Here is a 10,140-nt window from a genome sequence, read left to right as displayed (position 1 = left end):
GTAGTAGGCTTTTTTACGCTTGGCATGAAACAGCTTCTAGAGGGTGACATGACACATTTAACCAGTGGGTCATATAAGCAAAGGCAACACGATTAATAAACACCTTATATTTGTGTGTGACGGTCATTTGGCTTGGGGTGCAATCCAGACAAGAAATGGCTTGTGTCACTGCTTGCCCTGTAACCCAGGTTGCCTCACAATGCTTTTCTGCTGTAAACCCCAACTTGGGCTGCTCACCATTAGCCTACCAGCATGCACGTCACACCCAGAGCGTCTGTGTGTAGCTGCAGCCTGGGTCCAGGGACACTGACCCCAGCAGTCTGCCAGCAATGTACCAGCCTCGGTTACATCCAGCAAGGTGACCCCAACACACTCCCAGCCCTGAATTTCTCCAGAAACGAGTGCCATGCAGGGTACAGCCCTCTCTTAGACAGCGTAGAGAAAGAATATGGTTCATTGCTCTCATTGAGACAAAACCTCATGACAGCATATTAACTTAACTGGGGTAAATGCACCCTTACCTTTAAACACAGCACTAGTGGCTTAGATTAACAGTAACCTGAATTTATTAAGAAAAGAAGATAGGGTGAATTTTAAGTGACTACAAGTATGAGGAATAAAGATAGAGGTACAAGTAAAGCAAAATATGCTTCTAAAAGTCAAAAATTTAATCTAGAAATCTACAGGCTTTGTTCACCATGGTTTCTCTCACCAGCTGTTCTTTCCAGCCTTGGCTGACTTTACCTCAGTCAGGACCTGCCACAAAGAGTAAAGGGTGCAGGCTTTTCTTGTCTTCTTAGGTGAATGACCTTTGCCTACGCAGGTTTCTTACCTATATTCAGTTCCAGAGACTACAACTCCCCCCACCCCTTTCATTGAAGGACCCATCTTTCTCGGCTTGCAAGAGCTCTGTTCCCTTGTGTCTTTCTAGTCATGGATGGCAAAGATGGCTTCTTTCCTTGCTTATATCTTCCAAAGTTCAATGACCTTATTTCAGTGGTTCTCATACTGTGGATCGGGACCACAAAGTGGGTTGAGACCCCATTTTTAATGGGGTTGCCAGGGTTGGCTTAGACTTGCTGGGGCCCAGGGCCAAAGCCTGAGCCCCACTGCCCAGGCCAAAGCCAAAGCCTGAGCCCCACTGCCCGAGGCTGAAGCCAAAACCAGAGGGCTTCAGCCCTGGGCAGCAGGGTTCAAGTTACAGGCCCCCTGCCTTGAGCTGAAGCCCTTGGGCTTTGGCCCCCTTGCGCGGGGCAATGGGGCTCAGGCTTGCTCAGGCTTAGATCCCCACTCCTGGGGTGGGTAGTAATTTTTGTTGTCAGAAGGGGTTCACGGTGCAATGAAGTTTGAGAACCTCTGCCTTATTTCAAAAGGCAGGATGATGTCATGCTGTTCTTCTCCTCCCGTGAGCTTCCCATCCCCTTGGCTCCCAAATAGGGCTTCCATTGTTTTGACTGGTTTCAGAGTAGCAGCTGTGTTAGTCTGTATTCGGAAAAGAAAAGGAGTACTTGTGGCACCTTAGAGACTAACCAATTTATTTGAGCATGAGCTTTCGTGAGCTACAGCAACCGATGAAGTGAGCTGTAGCTCACGAAAGCTTATGCTCAAATAAATTGGTTAGTCTCTAAGGTGCCACAAGTCCTCCTTTTCTTATTGTTTTGATTGCAGTTTACACAGGAGACAGGTAAACAGCTGCCTTCTCTCCTGTCTGGGAGGAAACCTGCTTCTGCATTTTTGGCAGCAGACTTTAAAACATAGTGTCATTCAGTATCCATATTTCCCCATATAACATTAATACCTACATTTCACAATTATATTAATCACCCATGTCATTAGCTTTCAGAAAAGACCTCATCCTCTACACACTTATAATACAGTGATATTGTACGTAGTCACTTGCTTCAACTGCTTATCACTTGAAGTTCAGCTCCCCCTGTCTTTCTAGACCAGGGAACCTTTGCAACATACTTTTTGAAAAATAAAACCCAGACAAAGGTTCTCTCTCCTTGTGAGTGTAGACGCCATGCTGTTCCCCCCTCGCCGCATTGTTAGTGTGAGGTTTGCCTCCACACCTTGTTAGCTTGATGGGTCTGCTTACACAATATGTAAATACATTCTCATTATCTTTTAAAGTACTTTGGAAGTAACTCCCAGCATTCTCTGATGGAAAACTGTTCCATAGGAAAATTTTCAGCTGACTCTACTCAGACCTGTACTCACACTGGGAGTTAGTAGAAACCCCCACTTCCAGTATCCCACTGAAACCAAACGAATCTACTTGAAGTATAAGTTATTTCTCAAAGTGAGTAAAGGTATCAGAATCTTTTCTCCATGCTGTGTTGAGAGATGCTGGAAATTAAAATTACTTGTTTGTTTCTTTAAAAAGAAAAGGAGTATTTGTGGCACCTTAGAGACTAACAAATTTATTAGAGCAGTCTCTAAGGTGCCACAAGTCCTCCTTTTCTTTTTACGGATACAGACTAACACAGCTGCTACTCTGAAACGTGTTTGTTTCTTGTTAGTTGCTTGCTGAAGCCTACCTGTTTAACTCATCACAGACTTATTTATCTATTTAGTCACTGCATTAGATGCACTGCTATTTCCTCACCCCCTCCCCTACCACTCCCCTTCCCACCTCGCGGCTGGAGTGCTGAAGCAGTATAAAACACCAAAGGAGAGGAGAATAGAAGACCATTATGAGACTGCTGGGAACATAAATCAAAGAAGGAAGTGCATAAATGATGAAGCAGAATGTAAGGGAAAAAAATCTTTCAAGATTTAAATTGGGGAACTTTTTGATAGTGACGAATGCACTGTCTTCTTGATAAATTGCTGGTAATTTAATTCTAATAACTCTATGGCATCAGTGTCCGCTCATGTTCAGCCCTTCTGTTTCACTCCACTGCATTGTGTGGGCTTCACTCCTTTGCTAAAACCATAACTATAGCACTGAATCAGCTATGCTCCAAACCCTGGACAAACAAAGCCAAAGAAATCAAGACTGTGATCAGAAAGAATGAAGAAGGTGGGAGGGTGAGCATCATTCCTTTAACAAAGACGATAGGAACTTAGGATACTGGGAATTGTCCAGCTGAAACAGGCCAGGGCCTGTTTGGGCCACTATCCTGTCTCTGACAATAGCTAGAGAAAAAATGTAAGAAAGCTTCCATTAGGCAGTTTTGGGATAATCTGCCTCCCCATGGAAAGTTTCTTCCTAGCTCACATAAATCAGAGATTGGCTTATGCCCTGAAGCATGATGGTTTATATCCCAAACTTTTTAAAAGCCTCATTAATGTAACTCTAGATGTCTGTATATTACTATCATTATTTATGTGTATTATGGTAGCAACTGGAAGTCCCAGTAGGAGTCCTACTTTGCTAGATGCTATACAAACACATAACTAAAAGACAATCCTTGCCCCAAGAAGTTTACAGTTTAAGTATAAATGTTCATCTTCATTATATTCCTGCTTAGCTCTTGGTCTTAATGAGATCTTGTGGCAATGAGTTCCTCTGATGAATCGTAACTAAGAATCACTTCTATAACTTCACTTTCAAGAATCTATCTTCATAGTACAGATGAAAAATATACAAAGGGAGAAAGCAGAAGGGAGATAAATTTGGAGTTCAAATGAGGAATAGCTCACTGCAGTCAGCAGGGTTGTTTATGTGGGCAGAGTTGCTTGTGCATGTGGGTATTTCCAAGATTGGACTCTGTATTTGTAAAACTGAAGTGTTGCTAGATGTAGCAGAAATCTCTGTGATACTCCTTGAATGCTCATTTACATAAAGAAATTTTGAAAAAGATGAGAAACTGCCCACATGAAGAAGAGCAGCTAATGGTTGCCCCTACTCATGAAGTTTTAATCAGGATTATCTGTTTATTTATTAAATATGTTGCTCACTGAAACTTCAAAATATGGTCCCATCAGAGGTCTTTGGAAAGACTTCTGCCACTTTATTGTCTTGAGAATACAGGCTATTCCAAGACACCATTGAAATTCAGGACAGATTTTCTTTTCTCCTTAAAGATATGAACAGTCCTTTTGGGGCCAGATTCTGACATCCTTACACTGAATAGCACCCTACTCCTTGCATAGTTACATTACTTCAAATGGGACCACTTATTGAATGAAGTGGAGTGAAGCATGAGTAAAGGTCCCAGCATCTGACCATTTGACAATAGTGATTTGGCAGGCTAAATTATCAAAGGAACCACTGAGGTTGCATGTGAAGAAAAGCGTGCACACAGTAGCTGGTTTTTGCAATGACCTTCCTTTGTGGGCACATTTGTGTGATAGGTACTTCCAGAAAACCACCCCCCCGCCTCTTGCCCCAACCACCAGAGGAGCCTCCAGATCTCCTTGGCAGTTTGTTCAGCATGGCTGCACCCCAGAACTCAAAAATAATGGCTCTTTTCTTTGCATGTTTAAATACCAAAAAGACCTTCATTTTCTGTATTCTCCATCACATTCATTTATTAAATTGGCTTCTGTTATTTACAGTAATGAGGTTGTTAGGATGATACGTGTATATGTGTACAGCTATCTTAAATGTACCCACCTCGAGCTTTGTTCATGCAAAGAGTGGGTAGTTGATCTCATTTGCGAGATGAAAACTAATGTGCTGGGTTGAAATGTCAGAAATAATAATGGGTGGTTAGCTCCCTCGATGAAAGAAATACATCTCTCGGTGAAATAACCTGGATTTAATGTTCAAGATTGTTACACTGAATCGGATGCCAACCCTTGATAAGTTGCCTACAATTGAAAGCATTGTGGAAATTGAAAACATAATGTATCTCACTTAAGTGATTCACGCTATTAATATATAGAGTTTCCAAACTCCTGTTTATCAAAGACAAGCAGACTGGAGTATAAGTGCGTTTAAAAAAAAAAAAGAAAGAAAGAAGGAAGGAAGAAAAAACAAGAAAAGAAAACAAATGCATGTGCGTACAGAGATGAAAGAAGAAGTGAAATTATTTCTGAGAAATGAAACTTGGCATAGCTCTAACAGAAGCTGCTCTGTTTGGGCGAGATGAAAGAGAAGAGCACTGGGAAATACACAGCTTTTTAGTAGGGGAAGAGAATTGCAGAAATATCCCTGAACAACAGTGTTGATTTTAAGCACATAAGGAGAAAGGCAAGTCTCTTCAATTTGTTGCTTCCCTGCTTCACTGTGAAAAATCTCATGGCACTAACAGCTGTTTCAAATGGCTACCCAATGAATGGAGCATCCCATCTAGCCTCCCTATTGCCACATTGTTTGCAAATGCTGGCAGGAAGTCAGAAGCAAGACTGGAGAACGTTGGAGTTAAGTATAATTCTAGGTGTCATAGGCCAGTTAGCTTGGCATGGAGGGCAAGAATAGTATAGGAAAGGCTAGGAATTGTTGACCCTGAGATTCTTATCACCTTTCATGAAGAGTAGACATTTCTCATACACAATGGTGACGTTGATTCTTTAGGGCCATGACCCAACAACCCACTAAAGTCAATAGGAATCTTTCCATTGATTTCAAATGGACATTAGGTTTGGCCCTTCCTGAACATGACCCAGTACAGAAATATCAGATTTGCCACATCTGGATCAGAAGAAGTCATCGTGTTTGTTGCAGCTGACGTGGCGTGGCGTGGCGTGGCTTGGCTTGCACAACGGTTCTGAGTACCACTTTTCAGAACTCTGTACTAAGACTTGCCGTTTCCTACCAGCGTGGCAGTGTGGGTGATCCAGTGACTGGCTGGAATTGCTCCCACTTGAGCCCTTTCATTTAGGAAAGTCCTGCACCCAGGGCATGGAGATCCTTTTCAAGTGAGGGTTAGATTGGTTTTAGAGCTGGTCAGGAATTTTTGCAAGGCAACATTTTTTTGCCAAATGATCCTAATTTTTCAAAACTCAAGCTGTGCGTGAAACAGCATCAGGTTCAGTAGACTACCTAACTCGAACGATGGTTGGTTAAAAAAACAGGTTTTGAGATTGTTGAACTGGGAAGTTTCTTTATTTTTTTTTGAGTCAAAATGTTTTTTGGCTTTTGAAATCAAAACAAAATGTTTCGGCTGGCCCAAACGGACATTTTTATTTATTTATTTATTTTGGGGGCTTGGGTCTGAAATTTTTTTTTGAGATTTTGACTTTTCCTGATAGAAAAATCTTTTCCCATCCAGCCCTACTTATAAGTGACCATTATGGCGAGTCTCAGGCTCACCTCTAATCTCATACACCCACTTTTGCCAGAAAATCTGCCTTCATGTCAGCTTAACTGGTTACATGGTGATTCCCCTATTGCAGATGAGTCCTCAGGTGGCATAGAGCCAATGAGGCCCATTCTGTGTCCCCTCATTCCTGTCTGGCCATGTTATTAGGGATGCAGTGGAGGGTTAGGGCATGTTGCCACTCATGGCTGTGTTCCAGCAATCCCTGGCTTCAGAATGGAGGCTGTTGTAGCCAGGCATAATTTAGAGCAGCTCTGAGGCTGCTCCAAGTTACTCTGGGGACCGAACTGGACCCTGGCTGACCTAGCATTCAGGGCACACAAGGTCAATTAAAGTCACCTTTGCCCCCACCTTCACCTCAGCAGCACAGAAAGGCAAATGAAGATCTGACCTCAAAGCAGCAGGTTTGGTTTGCTCAGATGAAGTGGTCGGCTTTGCTAGAAAATGCAAGACTGGACAGGAAGGGAGACAGGAAGGCAGAAAGGGTGATTTGGGAATTATGAGTGTAGGAGTAGAAGTTTTGTTTTTAGCCTGTAGGAAAAGAAAAATGAGTTTCTTAAGCTTTAGTTTCTCAGGGAAACCTCGTTACTTTGCATTGAGATAAATGCTGCTCCTCTACTCACATTGCTTCTCTTTCAAAGTTAGCTGACCTGGAGTAATACATTTTGATTTTGATTTTAAGTGGTTTCACTTACCAGATGATAGCAAGCCTATTCCTCCTTTATGTTGCTCCAATGTATAAGTGGCATTTTATTAGCTTTATTACCTTGATTCTTGAGTAAGACTTAAATGGTTCCTGACAGTGTCCCACTTGCATCAATTAATTCCCGGGGCATTCGGATCTTCTCTGTCATTGAATCTCCACCACAGTCTGCATCACGAAGGGGTTTCTAATCATATTTAAGAAAGTTATAGTTCTATGCCTTCCTTATCATATTACACAGGAGTATCTTTTCATTGATTTCCTGTCCAGCAACCTGTTAGCCGGTCAATTAGCTCTCAAGGTTGATTCACAATATGTCCCTGAAATAGATAAATGCCCTTCTCCATCTTGAAATTCCCTTGATATGTATGACAACGATTCACCTTGTCCTATAGCTACTTAATAATATGTAACGTATAGAACAGCCTATATGAAAGAGCTGGTGACAAGTGCTCTCCAAAATATGCTTCTGTAAAACATGGCTGGAACTTCTCACGGAAGTTCTCAGAACTCAGTAAGAGAAGTTGAACCCTCAGAAACAATGACTGCATTTTAAAATAGGTGTTGCTGAACAAAACGGGACACAAGATTCTTGCAAAAGATAATGGAGAACAGGTAACCTAGAGTACCGTGTACGTAGAATCCATACAGCTATAGAGTACAATTTACAGTACCATGTATTGACATGGAAACGCAAGTGAAGTGTCCGTGATCAGCAGAGATAACCTCAGATCAAAACCTGGGGTCCAAACACTCTGAAATTTGCCTTTTTCTAAAACAGGCCATTAAAATCGAAGGATATATTTCTATGGACTTCAGTGGCTTTTGCATCAGGATTGGAACATTTCTTCTGGAAGGTGAGTTTTGTTTAGAAATTCTGACCCAGATCCATATGCTCTGATTCAGGTCCCTCTATACTCATCTGTGTCTAGCTTTGATCGTGTTTTCCCTTGGAGCCAGAATAAGCCATGGTTTGTTGCTGCAATTAATGCCATGGTTTTCTGGGCACTACAGCCAACATCAGAACTAGTGAAACGAGGCCTCCGATGGGCAGCTTGAACAGTGCAGACAATGTTTCCATTTTGCATGGCAACTTCCTTCAAGGTGATTCACTTGTAGGAGAAGAGTAAGTCAGAGACATTCCCCTTCAAGCATCTCAACCCACCCAAAACTGTCTGCCCTAAACATTCAAAAGTTTCCCACATACCTCCCCTCATTCCCTGTATGTTTTTCTATAGTTTGCACTTTCACTTGCTCACCTTGGTCTGCAGTTTCCATACTTTTGTGAAACTCCCCATTATCTAGAAATTTCACCAACAGATTGCATTCCAGTCCCTCTTGTGAGCAGCGTTGCTTTCAGTCTCAGGGTCTCGTCTCTCAGGGCCAACCTATCCTGCATGCATTCAGCCCAACTAAATGGACTCTGAGGACTGTAGAGCAGTGGTTCTCAACCAGGGATCTGGGGCTCCCTGGGGGACTGTGAGCAGGTTTCAGGGGGTCCCCAGGGCCAGCATTAGACTCGCTGCACAAAGCTGAAGCCCCACCGCATGGTGCTGAAACCTGGGGCCCTGAGCCCCACAACTCAGGGCTGAAGACAAAGCCTGAGCAACTTAGCTTTGCAGGGGCCAATGTGTCATGGAGCCCCAGGGAATTCCTCTGCTTGCTACCATCTAATGCTGGCCCTGGCTTTTAAATGCAGAAAACCAGTTGTTGTGGCACAGCTGGGCCATGCAGTTTTCATAGCATGTTGGGGGGCCTCAGAAAGAAAAAGGATGAGAACCCCTGCTGGAGAAGATGGGGGCCCACTGAGGTCCATAGAGTCATTTTGTAGCTACTACTGTTAGCCTTGCAGTTGCAATAGCCTCCACAGCTGCTATGTGCCTCCACCCCAGTGGATTTGTCCAGTGGATCCTCCTGCATCATCATGAATCTCCTATCCTGCCCCATGCCCGTACGCCCCTTCAGAGAGCCTCCTGCAGCATAGCTGCATGGTGCATGTGGGGTGCAGAACCTCACGTGGGCTACCCACATCCCCCTCCACTGTGGACCAATTCCAGTGTATTCAAGGCCTTCTATCATGCTTTTTTGGGCCACAAGATCTGGGATAAAGTTGCTGCTTTAAACCATCTCTCCCAGTGCAAGTCCTTTATGAGGGTGCTTGTGGCAGATGCTGTTCCCAGCCCACTCCTGCTGGCGCGGGCCAGCCCAGCAAGCTCACTCCCTTCTCCTTTCCTTTCTCTCTTGGGTCTTCCCATGATTTACTCTGACACCAGAGCCTTGTGGGGTTTCTATATTAACTCTATTGCATCTCAAATCTACCTTCCTCTGGGAGCCTGGGGGGCAATTCAGAAAGGCCCCCTCTCCTAAATACAGGAGTCTCACCGTTTCCCCCTGGGCCTGTGTAATAATTCAGGTGCGATTACTCTCCTTATATTCAAGAGTTCCCAGCCCCCATTCTGGGGCGTGTATGCTAGAAACCAGGCAGGCTTCTTCTCCAAAATCAGAAGTCCCACTGCCCTCCTTCTGCAACTGTGCAAATAATTCAGTCCTTCCAGCCTATGACTGGGAGAGCTCAGAAGGTGAGCATCCTCCTCTGGGTAGTGTCCCTCTTGCTATGAGGGAGGAGGCACTGGTAGCATATCAGCTACCATCCTTCCCAGAGCTCATCCTGGTTGGGTCAGGGAGAGGGGAGCCTTGCCCCACCCTATGTTACAAAGTTCCTGATCCTTGGCCCTCCTTAAACAGTGTTTTTTTCCCAAACATTAACTAATCCCCTGACATCATTTCTTCTCTCCCAATAACTGCCTCTGCAATTCCCTAGGTCCTCATGCACCCCAAACTCCTGGAACCTCAAAAAGCCCTGGGGTTGGCTGACCGCTAGTCCCTGCTGCCCTGAAAGGACAGTACCACTCCTGTTACAGTGCCATGCTTAACCCACATGTAAGATCTCACATATTTTATCTTGTAAATGCTCCCCGAAACTGTGCAAAACCCCACTAAACACTGGTATGTTTAACCCAGAGAGAGGAAAGAGGCCATTTTCGTTTCCTCAATGCCAAGGCAAGAAGAAATGGCTCCATATCCTTTCCTTTAAATGCATCTCTTCCAAAATGGCTACACAAAAAAGAAAAGTCCCTTGTGTGCCTGTCTCCTCTAGGAGATCCTGCTAAACAGCGGTTTCACCACATGGTCTTAACTCGAAGACGAAAGCTCACACTGCAGCCC

The sequence above is a fragment of the Lepidochelys olivacea genome (genome assembly GCF_965140295.1).
Source record: "Lepidochelys olivacea isolate rLepOli2 genome assembly, chromosome: 13".
NCBI classification, from domain to species: domain Eukaryota; kingdom Metazoa; phylum Chordata; order Testudines; family Cheloniidae; genus Lepidochelys; species Lepidochelys olivacea.
Note: the sequence above shows the minus strand (reverse complement) of the source record.